This window comes from Vulpes vulpes, chromosome 1, assembly GCF_048418805.1.
Source record: "Vulpes vulpes isolate BD-2025 chromosome 1, VulVul3, whole genome shotgun sequence".
Classification (NCBI taxonomy): domain Eukaryota; kingdom Metazoa; phylum Chordata; class Mammalia; order Carnivora; family Canidae; genus Vulpes; species Vulpes vulpes.
The window spans coordinates 132624714-132639605 of record NC_132780.1 but is presented as its reverse complement, the minus strand read 5'-3'; the positions used below and the strand labels follow the sequence as shown (position 1 = coordinate 132639605).

The following is a 14892-nucleotide window of genomic DNA, read 5'->3' as shown; positions in this document are numbered from 1 at the left end:
CCCAAATATCTCAGATTTGGAGCTGGAGAAGTCAGCAACCCAGAAATACCAATGAGCATGGACAAAAACAGCCTTAAGAAAAGCATCTTCTCCCTATCTCAAGGACTGGGAAAGGCACAGTCTAGCAAGACAAAATCTTGAAAACAATAAATGCCCTACTCTAGCCAAACACTATAGAAAAAACTGTGGCCCCATCCCCTCTACATGACCAGACGCTGAGTGGAGAGCTGTGCCTGGTTGTAACCAGGACCCCATTCCCCTACCACCAGGTGGTTACAGAGAACAGGTAGGGAGCTGGGACTTCCATCCCCACCCAACAGTACCCGCCACACTGGGTAGGGGCCTAGGAAACCCAGTTAGGACCTTCACCATCCCCACTAGTGAAGACCACACAGGGAGCAATCATGAGCTACCCCTCTCTTCCCAGGCAGGGAGGTATCAGTGGAGGTCTGGTGGATAATGAGAACTCCCATTCCCACCCAGCAGTAAGGAGGAAGCCTTCTCCCCCACCAGGTTGTCAGCTGAGGTCAAGTGGGGGAAATTGGACTTCCACCCCCATCTGGCATCAACAGGCAGTCTTAGAGGAGACCCACTAAAACAGGAGGCTTGAATAAGAGCCAGTGTCTCATAACACCCCAATGTCCAGGATACAATAGAAAAATCATCTGTCATACCAAGAGCCAGAAAAAATCTCAATCTGAATGAGAAAAGGCAACCAACATATGCCAACAGCAAGATGACACAAATATTGGAATCATCGGACAAGGAAGTTAAAGCTGCAATCTTAAAAAGGCTTCCACAAGCATGAACACCCTAGAACAAATAACAAAATAGAAAGCCTTAACATGGGGATCCCTGAGTGGCGCAGCGGTTTGGCGCCTGCCTTTGGCCCAGGGCGCGATCCTGGAGACCTGGGATCGAATCCCACATCGGGCTCCCGGTGCATGGAGCCTGCTTCTCTCCCTCTGCCTGTGTCTCTGCCTCTCTCTCTCTCGTGACTATCATAAATATAAATAAATTAAAAAAAAAAAAAAAGGAAGAAAGCCTTAGCAAAGAAACAGAAGATACGAAGGAGAATCAAACTGAAACTTTAGAACTGAAAGGTCATTGGAGGGGCTCAACAGCAGGTTGGAGACAAGAGAGGATAGAATCTGTGAACTTGAAGATAAAACAATAGAAATGACCCAATCTGCACAACAGAGTGAGGATGGACAGGGTGGAGGAATGAACAGAGCCTCTGGGCCCTTAGGCTCATAACTAAAGAGCCAACATTCCTGTTGTTAGGGGGGTGGGTGGGCAGGAGTAAGGGTGAGGGGCTGAAAGTCTTCAAAGTAGTGACTGCAAAAATCGCTCCTCTCCATGAATCTCTGGAGTCTGTACTTACCCCCACAAGGAAAAGGAGAATGAGAGAAACTAAGGAATTTGTCTGAAACCACATAGCTCATGGTGATCTGAATCAGGCTTTCCCCTCCCAGGGGTTGTCTGGCTTAGGGAAGCACCAGAACCATCTGGAGGTTTGGATAAAATGGAGATTCTGGCCCCAGCCACAGAGATTCTGATCTAGCAGGGGTTTCAGTTATGTCACTGCATGATAAAGCTCCCCAGAATTTAGCGACCTAAAACAATGATTTATTGTATTTTGCAACTCTGTGGCTTGGCTGGGTTCACCTGGGTGATTGTCTCTTCTACAGTGGCCTCAGCTGGGGCTGCAGTGTCTGAAACAGCTTCTTCATTCCCGTGACTGGCCTCAGCTAATCCGGGCAGTCCCCATCCCCCCAGGGGAGGGATGTCTTTTCCCCCAGGCTGTGGTCTCTCCAGCAGGAAACCTTAAGACCAACTTACATAGTAGCTCAGGGCTCTAAGAGCAGACATTCCAAAAGTAAAAGTTCCAGTGTGCAACTTGTCTTTCAAGTTATCTTATCTATCAACCCTCTGCTTCTCTCAAGCTGGCCAACGTCAAATTGCCCATAGCAGGTCACATAGCAAACCCAGAGTCAATGGGGGAGGGGAGAAGGGTGGAGGGAGGGAAGGTGTTACACCAGGGTGTACATAGTGGGAGGTGGGGTTCACAGGTGACAGCAGGGAGCACCAATGTATCAGACCACAGTTAAGTCAGTGATGGGGCCCACGAATTTGCATTTTCTTAAGATTTTATATATTTATTTGAGAGAGAGAGCGAGCGAGAGTATATGCACAAGGAGGCAGAGGAAGAGGGATCCCAGCACTCTGGGATCATGACCTGAGCCAAAGGCAGACATTTAAACGCCACTGAGCCACCCAGGTGTCCTCAGATTTGCATTTTTAAGAATTTATTCATGAGAGACACAGAGAGAGACAGACACAGGCAGAGGAAGAAGCAGGCTCCTCACAGGGAGCCCGATGCGGGACCTGATCCCAGGACCCCAGGGATCACACTGTGAGCCAGACAGATGCTCAACCACCGAATCACCCAGGCATCCCCTGGATTTGCTTTTTTTTTTTACCTCTTTCCAGGTAAATCCCCACTGTGAGGGGGATACAGGCGTTCCAGTGACCACACTGCAAGAACTTCCTACCCTATTCCTACACCTATTCTGTAACACCAACATCAAAGAGGCTTCTCAGTCTCCCCGCCGGTTCTAGTCATTGATCAAAGGGAATGTCACAGACACAATCACTGTCTTGGAGGAGGCGGAGGTGGACAGCCCAGAGCAGATCCACACACTGGGTCACAGGAACACTGTTCAGATAGTGGCTTCTTCAGTAAGGGTGGGACTGTGGCTCCGAGTCCTGACTCAGCCCCAGTCCAGCCAGGTGACTTTGCACAGGGCACTCCCTCTAGGGGTACCGGTCTGCTGTCCTCAAAGTGAGCCGGTGGGACCAGATGAACAATCTCTGCACCACCGAGGGACCCTTTACATATTTCTTCACCCAAGAAGCTTCACGTTTGGAAAGACTTTTGTCTAACAAACTGCACGAGCTGAGAAATTTTTTTTAAACTAAACCACAAATTACTCCTGACTCAATTAATTACCAGGTAGAGTTTCTGATCAGCAAGGCATTACCAACATTTCTATGCTGAACGGATAAAACTCCCACCCAAAGCGAAGCATTCTGAGGCACTGGCTGGACTGTGCTGCCTCAGTCTGAGAAATGCTCAGTTTGGGGACATTTGGTAATATTCAAAATAACTGAGCTCCACTCTACCCTTCCCCCCAATCTCTCTCCCTCTCTCTCTAAAATAAATAAATAAAACCTTTAAAAAAGATACAAATGCAGACATGTCCAACACGACACATTTGACGGGACCCAAAAAGAGAGCTCCTACACATCAAATTCTAGGTGTTCTACTGCTCATAGGATGTGATGGAACTGCATTTCTTCTTTTTTTTTCCAAAAAAAAAAAAAATTGGCTCCAGAACAGTGCAAAAATCACACTTAGGGATACAGCCAACCATATTTTTTAAAGATTTTATTTTTAAGTAATCTCTATACCCAACATGGGGCTTGAGCTTACAACTTTGAGATAAAGAACCACGTGCTCTACAACTGAGCCAGCTAGGCTCCCCAGGATACAGCCAACCTTGAAAGTCAGGTACTAAAAAAAAAAAGAAAGAAAAAGCAAGTCATGTATTATGTTTAAAGAAAGATGACTGAGGTGCCTGGGGTTCAGTTGGTTGAGCATCTGTCTTTGGCCCAGGTCATGATCCTGGGGTCCTGGGATCGAGCCCCGTTTTGGGCTCCCTGTTCAGCAGGGAGCCTACTTCCCCCCTCCCTCTGCCCCCACCTTCACCTCTCATGTTCTCTCTCTTATTCTCTCAAATAAATAAATAAAATTTTTAAAAAAGATGACTAAGGTCTTGATAGAATTGCATGACCAATAGTACCTAGGGTAAGCCACCAAGTATGGCCCCTACTCAGAACGGGCCCCGTAGGGCTCCCCGCACCCTCAAAGAAGGAGAGCCAGGGGCCTTGGCTCATCCTGACAAACAGAAATGTCTTTGACCCTGCAAGCCCCGTGCGGCTATTTCTAAAGGGCTGCTCTGCAAGGGGGTAGTGTGGGAAGGGTGGGGGGCTGTCTGATTTATTGTGAAAGTAATTTTTAGCAGCCGACACTGCTGGTTGTCTAACCCACAGCCAGTCCTCCTTTGCACTTGCTGATTGGAGCCCCAGCTGCTTTACGAGACTCAGAAAGCCTCAATGGCCTAGGGCAGGCTTTCTCAACCTCAGCACAGAGATTTGGAGCTGGTGATTCTTTGTTGGGGGCTGTCCTGTGCATTGTAGGCGGTTCGACAGCATCCCTGGCTTCTACTCACTGGATGCCAGTAGCAGCCCCACTCTGAGTTATTATAACCAAAAACTCTGCAAACATTGCCAAATGTCTCCTGGGGCACAAAATTAACTCAGGCGGAGAACCTCTGGCCTAAGGTATGAACTCTGCCTGTAGACTTGATAAAACACAGATTCCTGGGCCTTACCTCCAAAGTTTCTGACTCAATAGGTCTGTGGTGGGTTGGAGAATTTGCATTTCTACTGGGCATCCAGGTGATGCTGAAGCTCCTAGTCCAGGGACCCATTTTGAGAACCATTGGTCCGGGCAGCCCGGATGGCTCAGCGGTTTATAGTGCCTTCAGCCCAGGGCGTGATCCTGGAGACCCGGGATCGAGTCCCACGTCGGACTCCCTCCATGGAGCCTGTTTCTCCCTCTGCGTCTGTCTCTCATGAATAAATAAGATCTTTAAAAAAGAGAGAGAGAGAACCACGGGTCTAAGCCATTTGTGGCACTCCTGTTCCCCTGGCCAATCAGACCAGAGGGAAAGAGCTTCCAGGAAAGGTTTCCTTGTTGACGGTAAGAGGCACTTGGGAAGAAATAGTCATTTGTCTTCTCAGACATTGTGGAGTCTGCGTGTGATGTCTGGAGCTGTAGCAGCCATTTTGTGCTCCCAGGAGCTTGAGGGCCAAACCTACCCACTGAAGATAGAAAGCTTGTTCCTGATGGTGGTTGAGTCACAGAACTCATACTAGGGTTAACCTCATGAAATCTTGATGAGCAAGATAGCAAGATTTCCTTTTAGTTTAAGCAAGTAGTTCCCAAATTTTACTGCCCATTGGAATACATGGGAAGCTTTAAGACTCCTCTCACATCAATTAAGTCAGAACCTCTGAGTGTACAATCCAAGAACCAGTATTTTTTTAAAGTTTCACCAGGTGTTTCAATATTTAATCAAGTTTGAGAACTTTTTTTTTTTTTAAGATTTTGTTTATTTATTCATGAGAGACACACAGAGAGACACAAAGACACAGGCAGAGGGAGAAGCAGGGTCCCTGCAGGGAGCCCAATGCGAGGACTTGATCCCAGGACCCCAGGATCACGCCCTGAGCCAAAGGCAGACACTCAAGCACCAAGCCACTCAAGTGTCCCCAGTTTGAGAACTCTTGCTACTGCAAGTGTGGTTGATGGACCATCAACATTAGCATTATCTGAGAGCTTGTGAGAAATGGGGAATCTCAGGCCCCACCCCACACTCTGGGACCTACTGCTCAGAGCTTATATTTTCACAGGTAATATGTAAACTGTATATACAATAAAATTTGAGAAACAATGGCTTAAGCCATTTTGAGTTGTTTTTTCTGTTACTGGCATCCCTGCTGTTACCATCTATGCAGCTAACACACCTGAACACAGGATTTACACATTTAAATCACATTGAAGTAATTCTTGCAAGAGGACCCCAACAGTCTTCCCAGCACTAGAGAACATTGTGGCCATGTCTCATAAAGCTGACCATGCCCATACCTATAACTTAGAATTCCACTTAATGGCATACCCTCTTGAGAAAAACTTACATATGTTCAAGAAAACAAACATAAAAATGTCCTTTGCAGTTTTGCCACATCAGAAAAGGGAGAAATGACCTAAAGGTTCCTAGTTGGGGAAATTAATAAATAAATTACCGTATATTCATATTACCATGACATTAGTTAACATTTTTTAAATTAACTAATTTATTTTAGAGAGTGTGTGCTTGCATGCAAGTGGGGGGAGGGGCAGAGGAAGAGAGAGAATCCTCAAGCAGACTCCCTCAACTGAGTGGGGAGTCTGATGCAGGGCTTGCCCCAGTGTTTGATCCCACCACCCTGAGATCATGACCTGAGCTGAAATCAGGAGTCAGACATTTAACCAATTGAGCTACCCAGGCGCCCAACATTAGTTAACATTCACTAAATGGATACTCTCTTTTATAAATGTTCTACATGAATTACCTTGTTTAGCCTCATAGCTTCCCTATTAGGCACGCATTATTAGAATCCCTATTTTACAGATGAGGAAACTGAGGCACATAGCAGTAACCTACCCAAGTTACTGCACAAAACCCACAGAACTAGGTAGGATTTTAAACCAAATAGTCTGGTCCTAGAACTGACCTTCTAATCATTATAGCAGCCTACCTGTGGGGGGGAAAAATCCCCCCTGACCTCCTGACCTTTCTACACAGACATACCCTTTTTTTCCACATACATACTCATGTCTATCACTGCACATGTAATATTTAACTGCAACTATTACTTTCATGACAATCTGCTAGCTCCTCTTAAAGTGCTTTTCAAATCCAGATGCACATCAGAATTACCTGGAACACTTTTTTTAAAAGATTGTGGTAAAATATGCATAACATAAAATTTACCATTTTAAACATTTTTAAGTATACAATTAAGTACATTCACATTGTTATGCAAACATCACTATAATCCATCTCTAGAACTTTTTCATCATCACAAACTGAAACTCTGTCCTCATTAATAAACTCCCTGTCCTCCCTCTTCAATCAGCTCCTGGTAATCACCGTTCTACCTTCCATGCCTATGAATTTGCCTCATCCAGGGACCACCTCATAGTAAGTGGAATCACACAATGTATCTTTTATGTCTGCTGCTTTCACCTAGCTTAATGTTTTCAAGGTTCATCCCTATTGCAGCATGGGTCAGTACTTCATTCCTTTTGAAGGCTGAATCATATTCCATTGGATGTATATGCCCCATTTTCTTTATCCATTCAGCCACCAAGGGACGCTGGGTTGTTTATACCTTTTGGCTACTGTGAATAATGCTATCAACTCTGTATTTCAGTATCTGTTTTGAGTTCCTGCTTTCACTTCTTTTGGGTATATACCCAGAAGTGGAATTTTGGTCATATCCTGTGTTTAACTTTTTGAAGAACTGCCAAACTGTTTTTCCACAGCAGCTGTACCATTTTACATTCCCATCAGCCATGCAGAAGGGGTTCCAATTTATCCACATCCTCACCAACAGTTATTACTTTCTGGTTTTGTTTTGTTTTTGTTTTTTTTTTTATAATAGCCATCCTAATGGGTGTGATGTGGTATCTCATTGTAGTTTTGATTTGCATTTCCCTAATAATTAATGCGGTTGAACACATTTTCAAGTGCTTATTAGCCACCTGCATCTCCTTTTTTAAAGGAATATCTATTCAAATCCCTTGCTTATTTTTAAACCAGGTTCCTGGTTCTTTGTGTTGAGTTGTAGGAGTTCTTTATATATTCTGAATATTAATCCCTTACCAGACATACTATTTGCAAATTTTTTCTCCCACTCTGTATGTTGTCCTTTTACTCTCTTGATGTCCTTTGACACGCAAAAGTCTTAATTTTTTTTATAGGGGGTAGGGGCAGAGAGAGAAAGAGAATCTTAAGCAGGCTCCCCGCCCAGAAAGGAGCCTGACACAGGGCTTGATCTCATAACCCTGAGATCATGACCTGAGCCAAAATCAAGAGTTGGATGCTTAAATGACTGAGCCACCCAGGTGCCCCAAAAGTCTTAAATTTTTATAAAGTTCAATTTATTTTTTCTTTTGTTGCCCATGCTTTTGGTATCATATCCAAGAAATCATTACCAAATTCGACATCATGAAGACTCCCTTCTTGTGTTTGCTTCTAAGAATTTTATATTTTTAGTTCTATTGATTCAATTTAGGCCATTGATCCATTTGAGTGAATTTTTGTATATGGTGGTAAAGTAAGGGTCGAACTCCATTCTTTTGCATGCGGCTATCCAATTTTCTTGCTTAGGACACTTTTTTTTTTAAAGATTTTATTTATTTATTCATGAGAGACACAGAGAGAAGGCAGAGACATAGGCAGAGGGGGAAGCAGACTCCCCTCAGGGAGCCCCATGTGGGACTCAATCCCAGAACTCCAGGATCACGCCCTGAGCCAGAAGGCAGATGCCCAACCACTGAGCCACCCAGGTGTCCCTGCCTAGGACACTTTTAAAATTCCTTCTGTACCCCAGGATCTCTATGGTGGGGCCCAAGCATCAGTAAAAAGAAAAGCTCCTCAGATGGTTTCCAAACACATCCTGGGCTACGAACCAATGTTCTACTGCCCTGAAATTTTAGTCCCAGGTCAGCCTGCATTGGTCTCGGCTGAGTTTCTAGCAAAGGTGAGGCCCATGGAGATATTCAATGGGGTTTATGCTGGGCCTGGGGTGACTGTGGGAGATTCTGGCCCTAGAACTTTTTAAACACATGGTTCTCCAGCGCTATGTCAGGTGCATCTAAGGAGATAAATAAGATCTGGTCACACGGTCAGCTCCAGGGGAACAGGTGTAGACTCTGGAGAAGCCACAGAGTCAGATGGTAATAGGGTGCCAAATAGCATGAGACAGGCTGTCCAAACCACGGAATCAGAGAGGTCCGGCTGCAGGGAGGGCTGCCTGGAGACAGGCTGGGGTTCAGCCTTGAAGGGCCAGACAGGAAGGAGAGTTTCACAGGAGGAGGAGCTCCAGCAGAGGCACATGGGTGAGTATACCTGGGGCAAATGGGGAAGACCTGCTGGAGAAACTTCCCAAGGAAGAAAGAAAAAGAAATAATTGTACCATCTGCCAGGAGCCTATCTGCTCATGCTTTCCAGGGTTGTGTTTCCTCATCTTTAAACTGGGATAACAGCAGCACTTGGCACACAGGGCGGCTGGGAGGATTTCGTGATCTGGGCCAGGAAAGGCCCCTGGAACCATGCCTGACACGGAAAAAGCAGTCAATAGTGCCAACTAGATATTTCTTCATTATTATCTCCTTTAATCTCGGCAGCAACCCTAAGAGATGGATACCATTATACCATTATCTCTATTTTTCCAAAGAGGAAATTGGGGATCAGAGAGGTAAAATCAGTGGCCCAGTATCACACAGCAGGAATGAGCCAGGATTGAAACTCTATTCTGTCCCACTCCAAAGCTACGCACAAATCTTCTGCAAAACTTGGAAACAGATGCTGGATTCCTGGGCCCCAGAGCTGGAAGGTGCCTCCCAGAGCTCCTGCATCTCCTTTCTCTTGTCAAGAAAGACAACCAGAGAAGGTGGGTGATGGCACAAAGCCAACCCCACAGGATGTCAGGCTGAGGGGGAACCGGGGCTGAGTCTTCCAGATGGACTGACAGGCAGGTCAGATCACCACGCTGGCCTCAGGTTCCACATGACTCGGTAGGCACGAGGTGCCCAGAGCTGCAGCCACATCAACTAAGAGTGCAGTAGGGAGCCCGGGTGCATCCTGGAGGAGGAGGCAAGGCAAGCGAGCTCAGTGGCCTGCCACCCACCTCAGGCTGCCTGAGGCCGCCCCCAGGGGCTCTGGTCCCCCTCCCCCTCAGCTTGGGCCTGCAACCCTGAGACACCCCTCCCTGAGGGGCCCCCACCGCAGTCTCCTACCCACTACAGGGAGGAATTCAGGCAACTACAGATGACCTCTGCAAGGGAGCAGAATGTAAAGTGGAATCCCTTTGCCTGTGCAATCTTCATGATTACCACAGCAACGATCCTCAGCGAGCCACTGTGACCAGGCTTCAGTGCAGGTGCTGAGCCCCCAATGGACTTTGGTTCTTGCCTCCCCCCTCCCCCCACACCAGGGCTGCCTTTTGTCCCTCCGCATAATCTGCAGCAACTGCACAACCTGAGGCCTCTCCACTCTCCAGCGATAACCACAGGGTGGGCTGCAGGTGGCTGGCCTCAGCCCCATTGCAGAGGTGAGCAAACAGAGGCCCCTCCTCACTGAGTTCTGGTGGGAGCTTAGCCTCTCACATCTCATCTGGGTCCCCTTTATTCCCACTCAGCAGTTTCCTGGGTGAGATAGAAGGACCCTCTGAGTCATTCTCCTCTAGAAACAGAGGGGAAATGGATACACGAGTAGCACCCATGGTATAATTTAGGGAAGCAGTTTCTAAATTTGGATGTGGGACAAAAATCTCTTTCAAAGAAAATGCACATTCCTAGTACCCACTCTGGAGAGTCTTGAGTCTGCGGATCTGCGGTACAACCCAAGTGTCCCTGTCTTGTTTTGTTTTATTTTTTAAAAGTTCCCTCATATGATTTCAATAACAAGCCTAAGCTTAGGAAACATTAGAGGGCAGAGGAAATAATCCCTGAATAGTCTCTGATCTTTTCCTCACTGTTGATTTTTCCAACAACCCAAAGCACCTTCTTTTTCACATCTAAATAACCCCTGGAAGAGGTAAGGGAAGAGTTGTGGGTCATTCACACTTTAGTATAAAGAAGTTTACTTAGTCACCTTTCTGCTTAATGTCTAGCTGACATTCTGCCCATTTAGGGGAAGAGGAGGGTGGGAATTAGGAGTGTTGAGCCTCAGTGGCTCAGTCAGTAGAGCGTCTGAATCTTGGTTTCAGTTCATGATCTCATGGATTGTGGGATTGAGACCCATGTCAGGCTCCCCACTCAATGAAGAGTCTGCTTGGGATTCTTTCCCTCTCTCTCTCTTTGCCCTTCCCCCTGATTGCACACGCGCTCTCTCTCTCTCTCACAAATACATAAGATTTATGTATTTAAGATTAATGTGTTAAGATTTAAGCCCCACCCTCCAAAAAAGAAAAAGGAGTGTTGAAGAAAGAGAAGAAAGTAGGAAGAGGGAGGGAACAGAGATGCTCCTGAGACAGGTAGTAAGAGTAAGGGGCTTTGAACTGAGCCAGATGACTTGACTGGTATGTCTCATGGTGGAGAAACCAGAGGGAGGCTTGAACTTGCCGTAACTAGCACTCCTGCCAGAATCCAGACGGTTACTAACCAGCGTCTGCCTGAGTTCCATGGGGGATGTCAAGCCCAGAACAGAGACCTGCCTGCACAGCCCACAACTGGGGAATGGTCTAACTCTCACAACTCAAAGTGTGGTCTGTGGACCAGCAGCACTGGCATCACCTGGATGTTTGTGAGAAATGCAGAATCTTGGGCCCACCAGATCCTATGACTCTGAATCTTGGAGCAAAGTCCCCAGGACACTTCTGAACTCATCAGAAGCTCCAGCCCAATTAGCAGTTAGCCCCAGAGAGCCCCGGGAATTACTTGCTTCCGAGAGAACATTAACGGGCAATAGGCAGGGGTCCCTCATAAAACAAGTGGAGGATGGGAAAATTGGGGAGAGGAGTGAAAGCCCACCTGAGCTGCTTTCTCAAGGAAGGGAGGGGGTCACAGGCCAGTAAGATGTAAAGTTAGGACCCATGACTTGGAGTCCATCACTAGGTGCATGGCTCACTTTGCCACGAATGTGAGGGCTGCTGTGAGGCCCAGGGGAGCTACAATGAGAAAGCATTTTGGAAACTGTGAACCACTAGACAGAGTGAGTCACTGCCGCTGCCTCCTGGTGTCCTCAGGAGACCCCGCATTAACCTGGCAGCAAGCTTACCTGTTTCCTTCCCATGACCCTTCAGAACTGGAATCTCAGGCTGAAAGGAGTTGGACAAACCAAGTCATGTGACGGTGTTATTTCCCGATAATGTTTTAATGCATCTGTCAGTATCTGAAGAAGGCCCCTAGAAGTGGGTACCAGGTACAGTCAGGTGGGGGTGGTCCAGGTTCTCCAAATCTCACAGCCATCCACCCACCAGGGAGCAGTAGCTCCCCACCATGACTGCACATAAGAATCAGTGCTGTCTGGATCACCACAATGGCTAAAATAAAAGGACAGATGGTTTCAAGTGCTGGCTAGGATGCAGAACAACACCTCCCCCAGTAGTTGAAAATGGCCACCTTGGGGCACCTGGGTGGCTCAGATGGTTAAACATCTGCCTTTGGCTCAGGTCATGATCTCAGAGTCCTGGGATCAAGCCCCACGTTGGGCTCCCTGCTCAGCAGGGAGTCTGCTTCTCTCTCTCTCTCTGCCTCTGCCACTTCCCCCTCACTCATGTGCTCTCACTCTCGCTCTCTCAAATGTATAATTTTTTAAAATCTTAAAAAAAAAAAAGAAAAATGGCCAGCTTGGAAAACCACTGGGCAAAATCTAGCAAAGTTCGCTACATGCATACTGTAGGCCAATGCTTCCATTCTTGGGTGTATGCCCAACGGTGATGAGTGCAAACGGCCACCAGAGCGCCAAGCATGAATGCTCACTGGGTGGTATTTGTATTAGCCCCACACCACCCAAATTTCCATTGACAGCAGAAAGATGAACTAAACTGTGTGCAGTGGCTTCAGGCCAAAGGTTCCCCTACCCCAGCTTCAGGGAGTGTTCACTGCTGACAATTCTTCTTCTTTTTTTTTTTTTTTTTTATTTTTATTCATGAGAGACAGAGAGAGAGAGGCAGAGACACAGGCAGAGGGAGAAGCAGGCTCCATGCAGGGAGCCTGACATGAGACTCGATCCCGGGTCTCCAGGACCACATCCTGGACTGAAGGCGGCGCTAAACCGCTGAGCCACCTGTGCTGCCCACTGCTGACAACTCTTGGTGCCTCCCCAAGATCTTCCCTCCACCTTACAAAAAACGCTCCAGGCGGGCAGCTCACATCCAATAACTGGTTGCAACCAGGCCTGGATCCATCTCCCTAACAAAGGACGACAGAGGTGAAGTACCTCCGCAGACTCAGAGCCCCCTCTGGGGTCAAGTGAGGCCTTTGTTCAGCTTCTCCCTCTCTGCCCAGTCCTGGGTCCCCCTCTGGTGGCTGGCAGTGAGCACCTCGGCTGGGCAGGAGAAGCACCAGCAGCCTGCAGCAGTGAAGCTTGTTAACACCTTCCTGGGCTGCAGGTGGAAGGGAGCAAGCTCAAGGGGCAATGCCTCTAGAGTTGGAGAGGTTGGGGGAGTAGTAATTATAAAGCCTGGGAAAGTGAAATGGACCGGCTATTGCTGGAGGCTCTTGTGCCCCAGAGAAAGACAGTGAAAGGCTAGAGTGATGAATCACTAATTCAAGGCCAAGTGTGAAAGCCAATGGCCTCCTTAGCGGCATATAAATTCTCCCCCGCAGCTGAAGGTGACAGAATCGCTGAGGAATAGAGGCAGGGCTTAATGATAAGGGGAGCAGAATGTCAGAGGAGGCTGGATTCTCAGCCCACAATGAGTCAGTCTGTGGCACCAAGGTCAGGCCTTGCTTGGGAGGGGTGGGTCTTGGAAGTGACCCCTCAGAGCCAAGCATGCTTTCACGTTGAAGATGGTGCTGAGGATCCTCCCTGGGATCGGCACCCCACCCCCACCCCACCCTGGGGCCCAGCCCAATGACCAGGGTAAGACACACCTCAGCCCGGCTGCAGATGGGGCCATCGTGCCCTGGCAGAAGCCAGGGGAGCATTCGGGTGCCATCCGAGGGCTGGATCAAGGAGTGTGGGGGCCAAGAGGCTGGATAATGAAGAGTTAATCCCACATATAAGAGAGAGAGACAGCACCGATCACAGTGTGAGAGGCAGAGATGCCAGGCCTGCCGTGTCACCCTGGAAGATGGGGGCAGAGCCTCGGACAAGCGGGCACAGTCGGTGGATAGGTCAGTCAGGCCAGAAAGCCCACCAGGGGTCTGTCTACCTCCTGTAGGACTGACGGACCCTCCCTTTGCCGAAGCCATAAGGGAGGTAGTGGCCTGAGCAGGCCCAGGAGCCCGACGAGCTTAGGGGTGAGTGTCCTTGAAGACAGAGACTAGGAGCTGTCGTTACAGAACTGGGCGCCCAGATAGCAATGAGATGACAGTGCCCCAAAATAAGAGGCCAGGTGGCAGCACTTACTCGTCAGAAGCAAGGTGGGTGCAACATCATAATTCCTGGCAAGGTCGGAGCCACAGCTGGGATGGCCTGAGCCACCAAGCTATGGAAATGGTTAACAGAATCCGGCGGCCCCAAGGGCAAGCCCATGGGCAGCCAGCAAGAACCCCGCCCACTCTAGATAATCAAAAGAAAGCAAGGCCTGATGAGCAATAAAAGTCATGATCCTCTGCCCCATTTCCAGACCTGAGCAAGGTTTCAGACCCAAGTGACTGCAGTAGAGACCAGGTCCCCCAGAGGAAGAGACCGGTGACCCAGATAATGATTTGACCAATCTCCCCTAGGGACTTAACACAGCCATTTATTGGGGTAAGCATCACTGGAGAGGGAGGAAAACCCAGGCTTTTCAAGGGCTATTAGACACAAGGTCCAAATAGATATCAGTCCCAGAGGCCCAAACAGCCATCATGATCGCTGTGTGATGGCAGCATATGAGGCCAGATGACACTGGCTTCGTGGCCCAGGGTGGGCTCACAGGAGTCCACTGTGTCTGCCCTGAGCCACTCTGCATGACCTTGGAGCAGTCATCTCCCCTGTCTGGGCCCCTGGCTCCCCCTGCAGGTGAAGGGGAGGCTGCAAGAGCAGGATGTAGACTCAACCTGATGTCCACACTCCTGTACAAACATCCCAAGGAGAGCCTTAGGGATCCACTAGACTCTGATCAAATCTCGACCCTGTCCCTTCCTGACAAGTCACCCTCAGGCCCATTTTCTCATTTCTCATTTTCTGCAAAGCGGGATGACAGCACCTACTTAACACAGTGGCTGTGAGAACCGCCACGGAGACCAATGTTTCACAACACCTCCTCCTTCTTCGCTCCAGCTGATGCCGGTGCTGTTTTTGGGAGAAAATGGGAGCAGTCTGCCGAAAACACCCCCGC

At 48.2% G+C, this 14892-nt stretch overlaps 1 protein-coding gene across 6 annotated transcripts in view; it reads right to left on the bottom strand.

The window, feature by feature from the left end:
* The window catches only part of PACSIN1 (protein kinase C and casein kinase substrate in neurons 1), a 57945-nt gene that overhangs the window by 24555 nt on the left and 18498 nt on the right, over positions 1-14892 (bottom strand). The window contains exon 1 of one of the 6 annotated variants that reach the window (XM_072730441.1): positions 4458-4715. The exons of the other annotated variants lie outside the window; for them this stretch is intronic. The gene's annotated coding sequence lies outside the window, so the exon portion shown is untranslated. Of the gene's footprint in view, positions 1-4457; positions 4716-14892 lie in introns of those variants that run through there. 6 annotated transcript variants of the gene reach the window in all.